General features: G+C 46.5%; 1 long non-coding RNA gene across 3 annotated transcripts; it reads right to left on the bottom strand.

Moving 5' to 3' along the window:
• Positions 1-11,575: 11,575 nt before the first annotated feature.
• Positions 11,576-17,805, bottom strand: LOC310693695. Of its 3 annotated transcripts, XR_014519336.1 has the most exons (4): positions 17,542-17,805; positions 15,621-15,752; positions 13,231-13,404; positions 11,576-12,245 (listed from the first exon to the last, which is right to left on the bottom strand). It is a non-coding gene; the product is annotated as an uncharacterized lncRNA (long non-coding RNA). The 3 variants fall into 3 exon arrangements; XR_014519337.1 differs by lacking the exon at positions 17,542-17,805 and having other exon boundaries at positions 15,621-16,346; XR_014519338.1 differs by lacking the exon at positions 17,542-17,805 and having other exon boundaries at positions 13,231-13,301; positions 15,621-16,346.

The raw sequence follows: 17,805 nt of genomic DNA, 5'->3' as shown, positions 1-17,805 counted from the left end.
GGCACACTAGTGTGCCGCGAGATGTTGCCTGGTGTGCCGCGGGAAAAATTAAAAAATTCGAAAGATTTTTTTTTTAAGTCAAATTTTCGATTGGGGCACCGTCACTAGATGACCCCTGGGGTTCCCTCCCTCCCTCCCGCTCTGCGCCTCCCTCCTCCTCCTCCTCCTCCGGGGAGGCCCTTCCTGGCTCTCGGCCAAGGCTTGGCGGCTGCCACTCACTCACTCGCTCGCCCACCCGTCCCTCCATCCCTGCACCCGGCCTCTCCCCCTCCGTCCCCGGCGCGGGGGCTGCCGGGATTCGTAGTCCCCTCGCCCTTGGGCTCCGGGCCCGCGCGGGGTGCGCGAACTATGTTTCCCAGCGTGGCCTGGCGGGCCGGGCGTTTTATTTGAAGCGCTCTTCTCCCGGCCATGGAATGAGCGCAGCGGCGGCGGCCGGGCGGGCAGGGGCTCTTCCGCGTAGACCCCGCGCAGCCTGCCTGCGCCCCCGCGGGATCCCCGCGGAGGCGGAGCGGCGGAGGCGGAGGCTGCCCCCCAGGTAGGGCTGCATCGGGGGGGGTGTTTTTGCAATGCTGCATCCGCGCCGGAGGGGACGCATCGGACCGCGGGGAGACCCCTTGGCGGGCATGCAAGGCAATGCATGCGTGCAGGCATTGCATGGAGTGCAGTGCAATGCAATGGCAACGCGGCGCCCTGCATGCATGCATGCAACTTCCACCGGCGCTCCGGACTTGGCAGGTGAGGGGGGTCCCCAGTGGGCGGCAGAGAGAGCCGGGAGGGCGAAGGGGAGCCGGGGGGGAGCAGCGCTGCTCCCCGAGCCGAGCCCGGGGGGAAACTTCGGCGTCGTTGCGCTGGGTGTTGGAAGCGGAGGCTGGCAGGGGCCCCTCACCTGCAAAACCTGGTCGCCTCTCATATATTTCGTGCATTGCATTCATCGCCCGCTTTCTCCTCCAAGGAGCTCCCGGGGGCGCGCGTGGTTCTCCCCGTGTTATCCTCGCAACAACAGCCCTGCGAGGTGGGTCAGGCGAGTGGCCCAAGGGAGCACCCAGGGATTGTCCTGGCCAGGTGGGGTGATTTGAACCCTGCTCTCTGCCCGGTCTTCGTCCTCATTTAGCCCCCACATGTGCATGACTGTGCATGACTGAGGTTTCCCCCCCTCGTCTTGGCTATGGTGTGAGTCTGTGCTGTTAATTAATGGGGTTCTGCCTTCGGAGAAGATGAGCCAGCCCTCAAGGAGGTGATTATGTAATTTGCTAGCAATTCATGTCCCTCCCGGCGTGACACTGCGCGCTGACGTCACGGGGCTGTAATGGTGGTGTGCCTCGAGATTTTTTTCATGAAACAAGTGTGCCTTTGCCCAAAAAAGGTTGGGAAACACTGGCATAGAGGACTCCAGGGCAGTAGATTGCTCCCAGAGGTCATGATGGATAGATGTTTATTGCTAAGACATTCGGCAAATGAGACCGCGGGGCCTGGCCCACAACTCAGCAGATGACAAGACCATGGAAGAGCTACTGGGTGTTGAAACATGACTATTGCTATTGTTACAAACCCTGTTCCATTCAAGTGTGGGGAGGGAAATGGAGCCATGTCCTTACCCATATCATCAACCCATCCATTAATAAATCACCATTCCCCCAAGTTTGCAATAGCATTGGCTTGACTAACAACATCATGGATGTAGGCCCTATCACAGTGGCCTTATGAACTTCTCAAGGTGCAGTGGCGTAGCGTGGGGGGTGCAGGGGGGGCCGGCCGCACCGGGCACAACATCTGGGGGTTAGGGTTAGGGGGCGCAAATCCACGGGTTAGGGGGCGCAAATCCACGGGTTAGGGGGTGCAAATCCACGGGTTAGGGGGCGCAAATTACTTGCCTTGCCCCGGGTGCTGACAACCTACGCTACGCCACTGTCAAGGTGTCATTATGAAGTGACACCTTTCCTTGTTGCCATGACATTAAAAGCTAGGAGCATAGGAAATCCCACAGGCAGGATATGAACGAAGGCCATTGTCCTCTCCTGCTCTTGCCTCCAACAGCTAATTGTCAGTGGCCTACATCCTCTGCACCAGCCATCTTCACAACTTCACGAGTTTGCCTAATCCATTTTAAAATACTCGAAACCACGGTTAGGCAAGAGGCGAGGCTGACCCCTATGATCAGGTAGAGTGAAACCAACCCCTAGAGATCTGGGAGACAGTAAAAGGTAAAGGGACCCCTGACCGTTAGGTCCAGTTGCAGACGACTCTGGGGTTGCGGCGCTCATCTCACTTTACTGGCCAAGTACAACTTCCGGGTCATGTGGCCAGCATGACTAAGCCGCTTCTGGTGAACCAGAGCAGCACACGGAAATGCCATTTACCTTCCCGCCGTAGTGGTACCTATTTATCTACTTGCACTTTGACGTGTTTTCGAACTGCTAGGTTGGCAGGAGCAGGGACCGAGCAATGGGAGCTCACCCCGTCGCGGGCATTCAAACCACCGACTTTCTGATTGGCAAGCCCTAGGCACTGTGGTTTAGACCACAGCGCCACCCTCATCCCTCTCTGGGAGACAGTAGCAGATGCCAAACAACACCAACCCTAAATGCCAGCCCTAATGACAGAAAGCAGAGGCAGGGAACCTCAGACTTAGGGGTCAAATGCAATCTTCTAAACTGCTCCATCTGGCCCTCAGGACTCTCCCTAGGCCAGTGGTTCTCAAACTGTTTTCCTCTGGGCCACACTCTCAGAATAAAAATTTTCTTGCACCACACCAATTTTTTTATTGAAAAATGAGCAGAAACAGCTCCTAGCAGTGCCTGATTTATAACATTGAACACAGCTATTTTATAATACAATCGTGGACACCCAGAAAGTATAAAACAATGCAGCAACATAAGAACATGAATCATTCCCAAAATATAATTATAAATGAGCCTCTTACGTATGCACCGTAGGTATGTATACAAACTCAGTGAGGGGCATGAGCTTGCTTTTGCAGTGTAATCTCGTTTATATTAGGTCTAATTTGAGATAAACAGACTTTCTTCTCATCAACACAAAGAAGCCTTTCTCTTCTCTGGTCTTTCATATTTGTCAGAGTTGAAAATCCATGCTCATGATATGTCATGGAGAATTGTAGAAGAATAGCCAATGCTTTTGAAGAGAGTTGTGCATACTATTTCTGGCTGTATATTTTTTTTAAAAAAAAAAAGTATTTTGATACTGTACTAATTAGCTGGAACTGACCACGACTTTCTGACTAAACTTCTAATCTCTGATGACCCTTTATTTGCAGTCCGAACCATTTTATAACAGATAAACATCAGTTATTTGTTAGGGTGTGAAACCTAAGACGCTGGCAAGTTAGCAATGTCATGTGACTTTAAGTAGTCAAGCTCATTAAGTTGTTAAGTTGCTCAGTATATAAAGAGTGTTTGTTTTCTCTGTGTGTGGGGCGTGAAGCAAAAATGTCTGAAAGCTCCGGAGGTGTTTCTGTTATCTTTCTGCAATAAACCTGTCTTTAGAAAGACAGGCTTCCCTGTGTCGTTATTTCTTTGCTGCTGAGACTCTGAAGCCTGTACGGCAACAAGAATCTCTGCACTGGACTTAATTAATACTCTGCAAAGAGAGCTGTTGCTGGTGGCGCAGCGGAAGCGTTTACTGGACCAGTACACAAACTCTCTTAGGTTATGGATCCTTCTACGTTTCTACAGATGTATTGTGTGCAGAGAAAGTGAAAGCAGCTTTCGGATGAGAGAAGACCGGCTTGGTCGTAAATCCAGCTCTTAAAGGAACTGAGAGGCTGCAGAAAATTGAGAGAGCTGCGTAAGTGAAAGTTTAAAAGGCTTCAGAGGAGGCTGGAGGCGTCTGAAAAGTGAGTAAAACAAATCCCAAGGGGAAAGAGAAGCAAGGGCACACAGAGGGAGTAGCAGCAGACCCCAAGAATGGCAATGGAAAATTTCCAGGTTCCCTTTACAAAGTTGAACTCTGCTAATTACGTGCAGTGGTCTAAGAGGGCTCAAGTCTGGTTGGAAGCCAAAGAAGTGTGGGCTGACTATGTCCAGATGCGAAAGCCGTTTGTGGCTGTTGCAGCAGATGCCACAGCAGAGCAACAGGCTGCTGCACATGCTCAGAACAGGGAACATGATAAAATGGACACTAAAGCTAGATGCATGTTGATGTTATCGATAGACGATTCCCAATTACCTCATGTGGAAAATTTAAGGTCTGCATTTGAAATTTGGGAAGCTCTTAGGCGAATTCACCATAGAGCCACGCCCGGAGAGAAGGTGAACATTATACGTGCTTTGTATGAGTTGAAACTGAAGCCAGGGGATAGTGTGGTTGAACACACGTCACAGATGACTGAGTATTTCAACCGACTGTCATCTTTAGGTGTGAATTTTCCTGAAAATATTAAAGTTTATACTCTGCTTAGCAGCCTGCATGCAGGGTTTGAAAACTTAGTACTAACTTTACAAGTTTTGCCAGAGGACCAGCTGAATATGAATTATGTGACTGGTAGATTGTGTGAGCAAGAATATCAACATCATCGAAAACGTATTGATAATTCAAATACCCCAAGGGTTGGATGTTCAGATAATTCCCAGCGTGGGGAAACTAGCAGGCAGAGCTGTAAGGAAGCCTCACAAGTGTCTGCTATGGCCAGCAAGTCATGTTTTCGATGTGGCAGCAGGTTTCATTTGATAGCAAAGTGTCCAGAAAAGCAACAGGAATTTCAACAGTCCAAGGCCAGTTTCCGGAGCTACAGGGGAAGACGACGTGAGAACTACAAGAATCAACGCTCCAGAGGGGGAGCAGGTGCTGATAAGGGGCTATCTGCAATGGCAGCACAACAGAGTCCTAAAAGGAGCCAACAAACCTTGAAGTGGATAATTGACAGTGGAGCAAGTCACAGTTTAGTTCCAGCGACATCTAGTGGCCGCTTGATGAACTGCAAGACATTGCCAGTTGCAAAAACCGTGACTATAGCAGACAATAGTAAACGAGAAATGAACCTTAAAGGCACAATTTATGTTAACTGTTTGCAAACTAACCTTCCTGTTTTTGTTCTTCCAGGAATGAAGAATGGACTTTTGAGTGTGTCATGCCTGGTAAAAAGTGGTTTTAAGGTTGAGTTTGAAAATGATGTGTGCATCATTTCGAAACAGGGGAAGGAGCTAGTTAAAATTCCCTGTGAGGATGGGCTTTTTGTTTTGGTTGAAGAGCAGTTAGCAGCAGGTAGATGTTCAACAGGTGAAGTGCAAGCTAAGTGTGTAAATAAGGCTCCTCATACAGGTTGTGCACATCTACTACACAGAAGGTTAGCTCATATATGCTTTAAGTATGTAAGCAAGATGCCAGATTTAGCTGAGGAGTGTAGCATTAAACCCTGTCCAAATTTTCTGGATTGTTGTGCTTGTAAACATGCTAAGGTTAAGACATGTAACTATCCTAGATCTGATAGAGTAAGCAAGAAACCCTTTGAACTTGTGCACACAGACGTGTGTGGCCCTATGCCAGTCAAATCGCTTGGAGGTGCGAGATTTATGCAAATTTTGGTGGATGACTTTTCAAGGGCTAGTTGGGTTTTCTTTCTGAAAGAAAAATCACAAGCAGCTTCCATCCTGATGGATTGGATTGAAGAAGTTGAATGTAAATTTGACACCAGGGTACGTAAAATACAATCAGATCGTGGTGGGGAATATGTGAACCACACGCTGGAGACGTGGTTAAAAAGGAAAGGTATAGTTCATAGACTTACCAATCCCTATTCACCACAGGAGAATGCAGTTGCCGAAAGAAAATTTCGAACATTACAGGAAGCCATTACTGCTTTGCTGTTTGATTCTGGTCTTCCACAGCGTTTTTGGGCTGAGGCTGCACTGTATGCGAATTATACTTTTAACAGAGTGTACAATAGCACAGTAGGCAACACTCCTTACTTCATGCTGTTTGGAAAAAAACCAAAAATTGATCATCTAAGAATTTTTGGATGTCGTGCTTATGTGCTGGTGCCTAGGGCACAACGTAGGAAAGGCGATCCTAGGTCTAAAGAAATGTTTTTCTGTGGTTATCAAGCCAACACAAAAGGTTGGAGATTTGTGAATGTAGAAGGAAATCAAACAAAAATCACAATCAGCAGAAGTGCGGAATTTTGTGAACAGGATGGTTGGAATAAAATTCATGGAAATCCTGACATACTATTTGATGTGGTGAACAGTAGCAATGAAACTCAGGCCCCAGGGCAGGTATTAGTTCCAGAACAGACTGAGGAATTTGAGTCTGAGGACAAGGGTGAGAAATCGCCTAGTTCACCCAAGTCTGTAAAGTCAGAATCTTCTAGCTCTAAAAGTTCACCTGTACAGCAAGAGAGATGTGTAAAGTCAGAACCAGAAAGTTCTTCAACTACTAGTGACAAACAGGTGACGACTAGTGATTCTGGGTCAGAGGGGGAAACTGAAGGAACATCGCAGGAACTGTTAAGGCGTTCTCAGCGTACCAACAAAGGTAAACCTCCTGAAAGGTACCAAGCTATTAGTGTTTGGGCTGGTTTGGCAAATTGCGAACCTGAAAGTTTTGAGGAGGTTGAGCAATTACCCCAGGAGGAGGCCAGTAGGTGGCGTGAGGCCATGCAAAAGGAGTTGAATTCTATGAAAGAACTGGGTGTGTTTTCCATCACCAAACTGCCAGAAGGTGCCAAGGCAGTAAGTTGTAGGTGGGTGTACAGGATAAATACAACAGCGATGGGGAAACCAGAGTACAAAGCAAGGCTTGTAGCTCGAGGTTTTACGCAAAGAAAGGGGTTACATTACTCCGAAGTCTATGCACCCACTTCAAGGAGTGAATCCCTACGGGGACTATTAGCAGTTGCTGCTCAGAAAGGGTTCAAAGTGAATCAATTTGATGTCTCTACAGCTTATCTTCATTCAGACTTGGCTGAAGAGCTCTATATGGAGCTACCGCCAGGATTGAAAGTTGGTAAATCAAATCAGGTATGGAAACTACATAAATCTATTTATGGACTCAAGCAATCTGCTCATAATTGGAATGAGTGTTTGAATGACGTTTTGGTAGGCATTGGTTTTAGCAGGAGCAAGGCTGACAATTGCTTATATTTCAGAAGTTCAGGAGATGCTCAAGAATCTTTGCTTGTTTATGTAGATGACCTGATTTATACTTCAAAGACACAAGAACAAGTAAAAAAAACCTAGCCAAAGAGTTAAATAAACACTTCAAAGTTAAGACTCTTGGTGATGTGAAGGTCTATCTTGGTGTTCAGATAGATAGGACCAAAAATGGCTGTTTTCTACTGAATCAAAAAGGCAAGATATTGCAAATGTTGAAAAAATTTAACATGACGGAGTGTGCAGGTGTTAGAACACCAATGGAAATGGGTTTTGTAAAAGACAATGAGTTCAAGGATAGTGCTGAATTCAAGCGTGCTGAAATCTTTCAGTCAGCACTGGGAAGCTTACTTCATCTTTCGCAATGGAGTAGACCAGATATTGCTTACGCTGTTAACTTACTCAGCAGAGAAGCTTCGAAACCTAGTGTAAATGCATGGAAAGGAATTCAAAGAGTGTTAAGATATTTACAATACACCAAAGATTTTTGCCTTGAATTATCTTCGGAAGGACAAGCACAGATTACTTGTTGGGCAGATAGTGATTGGGCAAATTTAAAGGATAGAAAATCAGTGTCTGGCTGTGTAATAAAATTTGGTAACTCTCTGATTGGGTGGAGATCCAAGAAACAGAACCTAATTGCTTTGTCGTCAACAGAAGCTGAGTTCTGTGCCTTATCTGAGTTATGTAGAGATCTAGAATTTTACAAATGCTTGGCACAAGAGATGTATGAAAAGGCCATCACTCCAATCACTGTATGGGGTGATAATCAACCGTGTCTTAAGTTAGCACAAAATGGGCAGTTTAAAGGTCGTACAAAACATTTGGATATCCGCTTTCAAAATGTTTGTCAAACGGTAAAAGCAGGAATTGTTAAATTAAATTACTGTCCGAGTCATGAAAATCAAGCTGATGGTTTTACAAAACCGCTAGGGTTTCAGCGGCATGAAAACTTTTGTGAAGAAATGGGTCTGAAGTAATTTTGTTTTTTGTATTGCCAGCGAGAGGGGGTGTTAGGGTGTGAAACCTAAGACGCTGGCAAGTTAGCAATGTCATGTGACTTTAAGTAGTCAAGCTCATTAAGTTGTTAAGTTGCTCAGTATATAAAGAGTGTTTGTTTTCTCTGTGTGTGGGGCGTGAAGCAAAAATGTCTGAAAGCTCCGGAGGTGTTTCTGTTATCTTTCTGCAATAAACCTGTCTTTAGAAAGACAGGCTTCCCTGTGTCGTTATTTCTTTGCTGCTGAGACTCTGAAGCCTGTACGGCAACAAGAATCTCTGCACTGGACTTAATTAATACTCTGCAAAGAGAGCTGTTGCTGGTGGCGCAGCGGAAGCGTTTACTGGACCAGTACACAAACTCTCTTATTATTCACTAAACAGGGCTGCATTTGAGCAATAAAGTTGCATTTATAGCTTATTACAAATATAGTCAGCTGCAGATTAACATTAATGACAATCTTAAGAGGAATGCTAAGGATAGAGGGAATCAGTGGAAAATATAGATATTTGACTTATGCAAGATCAAAGATTTACCCATGTACCCAGTATTAAAATTTCCACATGTATGTGACATTTGGAGCCTGTATGGTGTAGTGGTTAACGTTTCAGACTAGGACCTGGTAGATGAGGGTTCAAATCTCTACTCAGGCATTGGGTGACCTTGGGCCAGTTACTGTCTCTCAACCTAACCTACTGCACAGGGTTGCTGTGAGGATAAAATGGGGAATGGAAGAACCATAAAATCATAGAAGTGTAGAGCTGGAATGCACCCTAATATTCCTCTAGTCCAACCCCGTGCAATTCATGAATACCACCTTGAGCTTCTGGAATGAATGAAAGTTTGTTTGTTTTTTCCAGTAGTGCACTGCAGCAAAATCAACCAAAAGACTGAAGACACCTTAAAACCTAACAAAAGTTATCACAGCATAAGCTTTTACAGTTTACAGTCCACTGAAGTGGCCTCCAGGTCATGGACCCTTATGCCAACCTGGTGCCTAACGTTTTGAACTATACCAGCTAGAGCTGATGAGAGCTGCAGTCCATAACATTTGGTGGGCACCCAGTGGGCAAAGGCTGGCTTAAAAGGTAAAGGGACCCCTGACCATTGGGTCCAGTTGTGGCCGACTCTGGGGTTGTGGCGCTCATCTCGCTTTATTGGCCAAGGGAGCCGGCGTACAGCTTCCGGGTCATGTGGCCAGCATGACTAAGCCACTTCTGGCGAACCAGAGCAGTGCACGGAAACGCCGTTTACCTTCCCACTGGAGTGGTACCTATTTATCTACTTGCACTTTGACGTGGTTTCGAACTGCTAGGTGGGCAGGAGCAGGGACCGAGCAACATCAGCTCACCCCATCGCGGGGATTCGAACCGCTGACCTTCTGATCGGCAAGTCCTAGGCTCTGTGGTTTAACCCACAGCGCCACCCGTGTCTCTAAGGCTGGCTTATGCTATAATAAAATCAACCACTTCTTAATGGGACACAGGACTCTTGGTTTGTAATGCTTTCAAACTATCCATTTTATCCAGTTGTCGATGCATGCATTTTAAAACTGAGAAAAGAAAATGTCCATTTCAAAAAATAAATAAATTAGGAACTACAGTGGTACCTCGGGTTAAGTACTTAATTCGTTCTGGAAATCCATTCTTAACCTGAAACTGTTCTTAACCTAAAGCACCACTTTAGCTTATGGGGCCTCCAGCTGCCACCGCGCCGCCAGAGCACGATTTCTGTTCTCATCCTGAAGCAAAGTTCTTAACCTGGGGTACTATTTCTGGGTTAGCGGAGTCTGTAACCTGAAGCGTATGTAACCCGAGGTACTACTGTATAGAATTGCTCTTCCTATGAAAAAGCACTGTGAGACTTATCTCAGCTGTGGCAAATTCAGCCACAGAGACCACGTCTATGACTAGGTTTTGCTAACCTCATCCGTAATCATTAACAGTCATGGATATTGCTAGTCAAGTAGAGCAACGCTGGGCTAGCAGCAAGGGTCCTGCCACCCTTGTTTCATTTCATTACCCAGTTTAATTGCATTTTATAAAGGTTGCTGTATAGGGGAAAGCCATTACACATAACAAGCACAGTTGAATACCTTTTCTGCCTCGTCTCTGCTTGCACTTACACTCACCCCTGGTGGAATTCATTCTGCAACTTGTCCCTTGGTGAGGGACTGGCTAAGATCCTCAAACTGAGCTGAAGATGAATTTACAGAAGCAGGGAAGCGCAAGTATCATAATTGAGATGATACACAATTCCTGTACCAACTATTGAGAATTTCTATTCCACCTTAAGGAGCAGGCATGGGATTGTTACATGTCACATGTCTGTTTACATTCCAGCACAGTCTGCTGGGAACTTCCAGTTGTGTGTATAGCTTTTGCTTTTCTCTGTCTCTCTGAGCAGAAGAAAGGGAGACGACATGTTTTCTTTGTCCTGATTTATGCTTAATAAATCTTTAGCTGTTGGTATGTTTCCACAAGCCTCACACCTGTTCTGTTTGCGCAGTATGCTCTGTTAATATAGCGTGCTCAGGCTTTTGAAGTCTGAGTCACTGATTTACGTTGCACCAGAGATCGGGGGATCATCACGGCTGGAAGGGCATGATCCAGCTGGGGGCTAGCCAGCTGGCATCTCAACCCCCAAAGGATGCTGACACCAACATGCTCCCACCAAAATGTCATAAGAGCCCTTCTGGGTGAGAATTTAGTCCAGGGGTGAGGAATCTGTGGCCCTCCAGATGTAGTTGGATGCCAGCTCCCATCAACCCCAGCTAGGATGGCCAATGGTCAGGCATGATGGGATGGAAGTTCACAGGTTCCTCACTCTGATCAGCAGTGAATGGGACACCTCTGGGAAGGTCACAAGAGAGGTATGGAAGAAACGCAGACCTCCCTATTGCTGCTTCCCAGCAGCTGACCTTCAGCGTCATACTGTGTCATTAGAACTGTGTCAGTTCTAATGTGAACCAATGCCAGTGTACTGGAAGAAGCATAGATTGCCAGTGATGAAGCAACAATTCTTCAACATCAATTTCATTGGACTGGTCATGTTGTTTGGGTGCCTGATTATCGTCTTCCAAAGCAACTACTCTACGCCAGACTTAAAAATGGAAAGCGTAATGCTGGTGGTCAACAAAAGCAGTTTAAAGACTCTCTCAAGGCAAATCTTAAAAAATGTAGTAGAAACATCAACAACTGGGAAACACTGGCCTGTGAGCACTCCAGTTGGAGAACAGCCTTTACCAAAGGTGTTATGGACTTTGAAGACGCACAAACTCAGGACGAAAGGGAGAAACATGCTAAGAGGAAGGCACGTTCGGCAAACCCTCACCATGATCAACTCCCACCTGGAAACCTATGTCCCCACTGTGGAAGGACGTGTGGATCCAGAATTGGCCTCCACAGTCACTTACGGACTCACTGTTAAAACCGTGTTCTTACTCAGCTACAAGGTATCACCAAAGAAGAACTGTGTCTTCCCCGCTTTATTATTATTTAAAGGACTTGCATACTACTTTTCATCAGAAAAAGTCACATAGCAGTTTACAAAGAACAGCATGGAACAAAAGACAAGAAATTAAACAAAGGATGCAAAACAGAGGATTAGAGGGCGTCTGCAGGCTTTTCCAATGGTGTCTCAAATATACGCAATGTCACCTAAATGTTCAGGGCCTTGGAATGTGACCCCTGTATAAATGGGGAGCTGTCTGGGTTCACACTTCTCTGAACTTTGCTGTGCTGTTCCCCAGCCAAGTAATGTGTAGAAAAAGGCATAACTAGGGTCAAGTGTGTATAAAGTGAAACTTTCAACAACCGTCTGCTCAGGCTTGGGATATTTGGAATCACCCACTGAATGTCATATGCGGTCTACATGCTTCCTTTCTTCTGTGTTTACTGAAATTGTGGTGATCCAGATGTTTACTGCTTTACTTTGAGTTTTATAATATGCATGCCAGGAATAGGGGAAGTCGCTTAATCTAGTTTTATATGGTTTTCTCCCTTTCTCCATTCCTTCTTTCTCCCTTTTCCATTTTGCTCTTCTCCTCTGCTATCTTCTCACTGTCTTCTTTCTTTCTTTCTTTCTTTCTTTCTTTCTTTCTTTCTTTCTTTCTTTCTTTCTTTTTTGGTATGCTGTCCCTGCTGAAAATACAATAAAATGTTATTTACCAAAAATGCATATATTAGTGAAGATAATATACAATAAATGCATTATATTATATTCACTTGCAAAACATGTATTTTAGGCAAAGTTGCATTTAAAAAGGTGTATATTGGATGCAATTCACACTAAATTCAAAATCAGATGTGGAACTGAATTTAAGATTGGAACAAATGAGCAACAGAGAAAAACCAAAATAGACTGATTTGCCTATTATTGAGAGCTGGACCATACAGAAGGCTGATTGCCAAAGAATTGATGCTTTTGAATTATGGTGCTGGAGGAGACTCTTGAGAGTCCCATGGACTGCAAGAAGATCAAACCTCTCCATTCTGAAGGAAATCAGCCCTGAGTGCCCACTGGAAGGACAGATCCTGAAGCTGAGGCTCCAATACTTTGGCCACCTCATAAGAAGAGAAGACCCTAATGTTGGGAAAGATTGAGGGCACAAGGAGAAGGGAACGACAAAGGACGAGATAGTTGGACAGTGTTCTCAAAGCTACCAGCATGAGTTTGACGAAACTGCAGGAGGCAGTGGAAGACAGGAGTGCCTGGTGTGCTCTGGTCCATGGGGTCACGAAGAGTCAAACATGACTAAACGACTAAACAACAACAACAACTGCAGCTTAAACCTATTGACAGGTTTTGGGGTGCAAGTTCAATCTTCTCATTTGGATCAAACTGTGTGTGTGTGTGTGTGTGTGTGTGTGTGTGTGTGTGTGTCAGATTGTTAGCCAACATAGCCAAGACCCCAGCTATAAACTACAACATGAGCTAGAAAGAGAATTCCTCATTTAGCAATGGCACCCCAGCCTTTTCCTCCCTCTCCCCACCTCCTCTGTTTGAAAATAGGCTCACCCGCAAACAAACAAAAAGGAGATAACTTTTAGTCTGTTGCAACATCGGGACTCATTTCCAAAGTGACAGAAAGCTGAGCCAAAGGTATCATTATGCTGAGCCATAGACCTTGGCAGAGTGTTGACGGCAGCTCCTGCAGAGTTCAAGTAGGCATCCATGGCAGCGAGGCCATTGTTTCTCTGAGAAGTAAACAACGGATAATGGATACCTTGCCCAAAGTCAGCTGAAAGGTAATCATTTCTGCATCCTCTGACTGGCAGGCAGATTACTAGCTTCCATACCCTTTCACAAAAGGAAAGGGAGATATAATTAATCTATTTCTTCTTAACCAAGTTAGGCAACTCATCGTTCCCTCTCTGTGTGTGGAAGCCAGCTATTAGGAGAAGGAGGGTGGCACACTCAGGGCACGTCAAACTAGTGTGCAAGCAGCAGACCTTCCCACAAAGGGCACTCATCCAACAGGACACTCTCTTGCACAGATTCCCTGTTCAAATTCCCCTCTTGCTTGCTTGATATGTTATCGGGGCAGGCCCAGGATGAAACGAAGAAGTCCCACCCTGTCAAAGGCAGCCATTGCTTTCTCATTGATGGATCTTTCAACCAGCTGGACTAAACCGTTGGATTATGGCACCACCTAGTGCACCATTCTTTCCAACATGGTCAGTGTCCATCTTTGGGACCAAGCATGTTTTAGCACAGGCGGGGGAACGAGGGAGAATCCCAGGTCCTGGGAGCAGATGGGGACTTGCAAGCCTCTCTATCTGACTCTTGGGACCCTCCCCAGGTCTTGCTTCATACCCACTTCCCTCCAAAAAAACAAAATTGGGGGCGGGGTTTCCTCTGGGTGAAACACATCCTTGAACTCTGATGATGCCTCCTGCTTGCGTGGAAGGAGGATAGAGGTGTGAATGCATATGTGTAGAAACCAGCCTGCTGTAAGGTAAAGGTAAAGGGACCCCTGACCATTAGGTTCAGTCATGACCGACTCTAGGGTTGCGGCTCTCATCTCGCTTTATTGGCCAAGGGAGCCAGCGTACAGCTTCCAGGTCATGTGACCAGCATGACTAAGCCGCTTCTGGCAAACCAGAGCAGCGCACGGAAACGCCGTTTACCTTCCTGCCAGAGCAGTACCTATTTGTCTACTTGCACTTTGACGTGCTTTCAAACTGCTAGTTGGGCAGGAGCAGGGACCGAGCAATGGGAGCTCACCCCGTCGCGGGGATTCGAACTGCTGACCTTCTGATCAGCAAGTCCTAGGCTCTGTGGTTTAACCCACAGCGCCACCTGCGTCCCCGCTGTAGAAAGCTACAAATCACATTGAGGCCTCTACCGAGTCTTGCCTCCTGCCCTACCCACCACAGGCCTATGACCTCCAGAAAGTTGCCCAGAAGGGAAAATGGCCTTCGGGTTCAAAAAGTTTCTCCATCCCAGGCCGTATATACACCAATCGCTTTTCCATTATTACATCCATCAAAGATTATTTGCACTGTTGAATTATCCTAATGCTGCCAGCATTTTAAGCTGTACACAGTTATTTTCCGTATAACGAATAAATGTTTTCCAATCTTTTTTAAACGCATGTTCTTCTTGCTCTCTTATTCCACATGTTAACTCTGCAAGTTGCGCATATTTTGCCAACATGAGCTGTCATTCTTCTTTGGTTGGGACCTCGCTAACTTTCCATTTGGGGGCTAATAAAACACAGGCTGCAATTGTTGCATACATAAATAACGTTTTCTGACACCTGGGGATTTCAGTCTGAGTTATCCCCAACAGAAAGGACTTGAGGGGGGGAGTAATTTTAAACATTTTTTCAATTCATTGTACAGTGGTGCCCCGCGAGACGAATGCCTCGCAAGACGGAAAACTCGCTAGACGAAAGAGTTTTCCATTTTGGAGGTGCTTCGCAAAACGAATTTCCTATGGGGTTGCTTCGCAAGACGACAATGTTTTGCGAGTTCCTGCTGGTTTTTTTTCCTTCCCCCCCCCCTTTTTCTAAGCCGCTAAGCCGCTTATCAGCTGATCCGATCAGCAGATAAGCCGCTAAAAGCCGCTAAAAGCCGCTAAAAGCCGCTAAAAGCCGCTAAAAGCGCTAATCCGCTAATCCTTCAATGGGCTTGCTTTGCAAGACGAAAAAACCGCTAGACGAAGAGAATCACAGAACGGATTCTTTTCGTCTTGCGAGGCACCACTGTAAATCATTTCCCAATACTCTTTTACCTTTTTACATGTCCACCACATATGAAAGAATGTTCCCTCCACCTCTTTGCACTTCCAGCACTTATCTGATTCAGTCTTGTAAATCTTAGCAAGCCTACTCGGAGTTAGAGACCACCTATGAACCATTTTCAAATAGTTCTCCTTCAAAGAATAACATGCTGTAGATTTCAAGTCCACCCCAGGCCTTTGGTCTGATTTAGCAGGGCTTGTGTTGTTGTTGTTCCTATTGTTGTCATTATTGTTATATATATACTCCACCTTTCCCCCTGATAACTTACTTCCCAAGTGCCTTGGAGTCCTTCCTCCGGTGCTTTGGACTCCACACATCACAGTCTGAAAGATCCAGCTCCCCAGAGGCAAATCTCCCATTTCTAAGAACCTCCTTGCTCACTCTCTTGGCTGAGTTTCTCCTGTCAGCAAAATTAGGTCAACAAGCTGTCCGCATTCCTTAGGAACATAAGAAGCAGCCTTACTCTGAGTCAGAACTTCGCCTGGGGAATGACACCACCCGCCACCCCATGTTCTTCTTGTTCGGCAGACGACGCTTCACAGAACTATGATTCCCAGAGCAGATTAACGTACAATCCCCCTTCCCAGGGAACAGGGGAATATGGCTCTCCTGGAAATTCTCAGCACCCTTAATAAACTGCATTTTCTTTGCAGGAAGTCATCGGTCTTTAAAGGGCTTTAAATGTAAGATGCAAATGCAGCCCTGAAAAAAGCGCCCATCTGTGATCTAAAGGAATGACCATATCTATAGTAACTGTTTTGGATCTTAAGAGACCTTAGATCCTTCCTACGGCCACTAGCACATGGGTAGGCAAACTAAGGGCCAGGGGCTGGATCCAGCCCAATTGCCTTCTAAATCTGGCCCGCGGACAGTCCGGGAATCAGCATGTTTTTACATGAGTAGAATGTGTCCTTTTATTTAAAATGCATCTCTGGGTTATTTGTGGGGCCTGCCTGGTGTTTTTACATGAGTAGAATGTGTGCTTTTATTTAAAATGCATCCACAAGGTCTGAGGGACAGTGAACCAGCCCCCTGCTGAAAAAGTTTGCTGACCCCTGCATGTGGCCCCTGAAAACTTGCCCTGAAGGGAAAGCGGACCTTGGACCAAAGAAGGTTCTACATCCCTGAATGGGAGATCTGGCTCACAAAATGATCTGCAGTACGAGACTAAGGGGCATTATAAGCAAGCAGTGGCATAGCGTGGGTTGTCAGCACCCGGGGCAAGGCAAGTAATTTGCGCCCCCTAACCCGTGGATTTGCGCCCCCTAACCCGTGGATTTGCGCCCCCTAACCCTAACCCCCAGATGTTGTGCCCGGTGCGGCCAGCCCCCCCCCCCCTGCACCCCCCACGCTACGCCACTGTAAGCAAGCCCTTCTTTCCATCAGCTGCGGGGGAGGGGTGCCTCAGAGGCAGGAGTTCTGCCTGCCTGCCTGCCGTCCCCAAACTTCAGGCTCACTTGCAGTCAACTGAGCCTTGTGTCCTGTGTAACTACATGGGGAGCCCGGCTGTTGAAAGAAAACGTTACAAGAGGATTTTGTATCTTTAAACTCTGACCGTGTTTTAATTTATTTTCCCCCTGCTGCTTCCAATTCTCAGCTTGAGCGCTGGGGAATGGGGCCAGCTCAAGCAAAGGGAAGAGGGAGATGTTTGGAGGCCAAATGGAGCACATTTGGGAAGGCCTTGTCAGGCCACCGGTTTCCTAACACCCTGGAGTGGGTTGCTGGCAATGAGATCCTTCGGCCAAACAACAGCTCAGCGTTCAGGACCCCAAAGAACTTGGTGCCCTTGTGTGCTATTTTCCTGTTTATTCTCTCCCCCTCTTTCTTCCTCTCCTCCTCCTCTCTCTTCCCCCCTCTCCCCTTCCCCCCTTTCTCCCCTCAGGGATTGGAAATACCAGAGCTGATGTCACGAGCAGGCAGCACTCGCCAGAAATAAAATCTTGGATAAACTCACAGGCTCCAGCCAGTCCTTTTCAGTCCCTCTCTTTGCCATCTATATTCTCTTCCCCTCCCAACGCCACTTCCCAACAAGATCTCAGCCTGAGCCAACCAACTTCCTCCCCACCCTCCCAGGAGGAAGAAATATGTATTTTAAAAATTGCATTAAGGCATTTCAAGCAGTTGGTCTTAGAGGGCAGATCCCAGACCAGAAACCAGTTTTCATGTCAGAGTGTATGGACACGAGTCACCTTGGCTTGTGCCCGGTAGCTGTGGCCCAACAGGTTGGTAGACAGCAGCCTGCTCACAGGGGTGTTGGCTAAGTACTTGAAAGAATCAGGGTACAGCCCCCTGACATAAATCTGCACCAAATCTGCATATGCTAATTTACATATCTAGAGAGGTGCATATTTAAGGCAATGGATGGTTGGAGATCTCACTGGCGATGTGCTTTGCAAAATGCCTGGCAGCTCTGCAAGCAAAGGCCACAGCTTCACCATACATTTAAAGCCCTC

Source organism: Podarcis liolepis (genome assembly GCF_965112155.1).
Source record: "Podarcis liolepis genome assembly, chromosome: 14".
In the NCBI taxonomy this organism is placed as follows: domain Eukaryota; kingdom Metazoa; phylum Chordata; class Lepidosauria; order Squamata; family Lacertidae; genus Podarcis; species Podarcis liolepis.
Note: the sequence above shows the minus strand (reverse complement) of the source record. Positions and strands in the feature narration are given on the sequence as shown.